The following is a 1,546-nucleotide window of genomic DNA, read 5'->3' as shown; positions in this document are numbered from 1 at the left end:
CTGAGAAAAGAAGGCAAGAGGTTTTTTTCAGTGACAATTCTGTTGGGCAAGTAAACCCACACCTGTGCAAAGGACATCAGAATACTGATTAATTTTATGAATAAATTATGAAAACAATTACCTGCAAACAACAAAATTAATTAAGAAAGACACATCAGTATGTTTTATCCATTTGTAAAAAAACCTTTGCTTTTGAAATAACTTTTTTTTCTGATTAGTTTTGACAGTTGATGGTTCTGGTTTTATTTTTGTCACACATGCACAGAACACACAGGAAAAGAAATAGAATTGTGCAAGCAAGTAGTTAGAGTTACATATTACTTTGTATTTGGAGCAAATCATAAAGGATAATCCAAAATCACTTAAACAAACAGAGATTACATTGCCAAACACACGTTCTTACTCTCTTCTCCAAACTTTACTATGAATACAAATAGGCAGAGCCTTGCCCCTCAATAGTGTGGATTTCATCCTCACCTGTGTGTTAACTTTCCTCTTGTAAGATGTGGACACTATCTGTAGGATCCCCATATGGCTCTAGCAAGTGCTGGACCTACTCTCAGTGTCTCAGACTCATTCCCATTCTCCTCCATTACTCACAAACCCACTGCCTAAAAGCATATGGTGAATAGTGCAGGCATGAACAAAAAGTGCTCCTCTTGGTGGAGCTGTTTTAAGTGCATTACATTAACAATGCCAGAAGAACTACTACTGAACTACTACTACATCAAGAATGCACCTTCAGACTGACAGTTTGGATCTGGCTTATTACATGGTGGTTTATGTATTTAGACTCCTGTCCATCTTCCATGCTTCCTGGAAGAAAATTCCAATGAAATCTTGGTCCAACATACTCTAAACATTTTTATGGTTTCCACCATACTACAACATGGACTTCATCAAACACTTTTAAATGTAGGAAGAAATGTGACCTATTATTACCAATATTTGAAAACTATTCCAGAACTGTTTCCACAAACACTCCACAAATAACTGGAACACCCCCACACAAAAAATCAATGTATCTTGTAGCAAAATCTACATGGAGGATACAAGATGCAAAACAGGCAATATGTATTTAATAAGGTAACATGTCTACTGAACATTAAAAAATATGTCACCAGACACAATAATTTGTGTTAACATAACCTAAATGTAGGTTATTGAAAAACAAGACAACAATTCATCTTTGACCACAGAAAACTTCTTCTCTATAATTCAAGTCAGTTGAGTCGTCTAGTTGGGGAAACTGTATTTGTGGCAGTGTAAAACAACTAATCCATTATTGCATCAAACGCTCAAACATCAAAGACAGAGCCATGCATTCATAACTTTCATAATCCACAGACATTAAATAAAGAAAGGCCTTCAAGCCAGAACCCCATGCCATCAAACTAAACACCAATGGGCAAGCATGCATTGTCTGAAGAGATGCAGAAGACGTGATTCCTGAAAGGAAAATAAGTGATAAAGACAGAGTCTGTCCAAACCAACCACTTGTAAAACAAAGCATTGATTCACTGAAGACAAACCACAGTTCACTGCA

Source organism: Pterocles gutturalis, unplaced genomic scaffold (genome assembly GCF_000699245.1).
Source record: "Pterocles gutturalis isolate BGI_N339 unplaced genomic scaffold, ASM69924v1 scaffold38181, whole genome shotgun sequence".
NCBI classification, from domain to species: Eukaryota; Metazoa; Chordata; class Aves; order Pterocliformes; family Pteroclidae; genus Pterocles; species Pterocles gutturalis.
Note: the sequence above shows the minus strand (reverse complement) of the source record.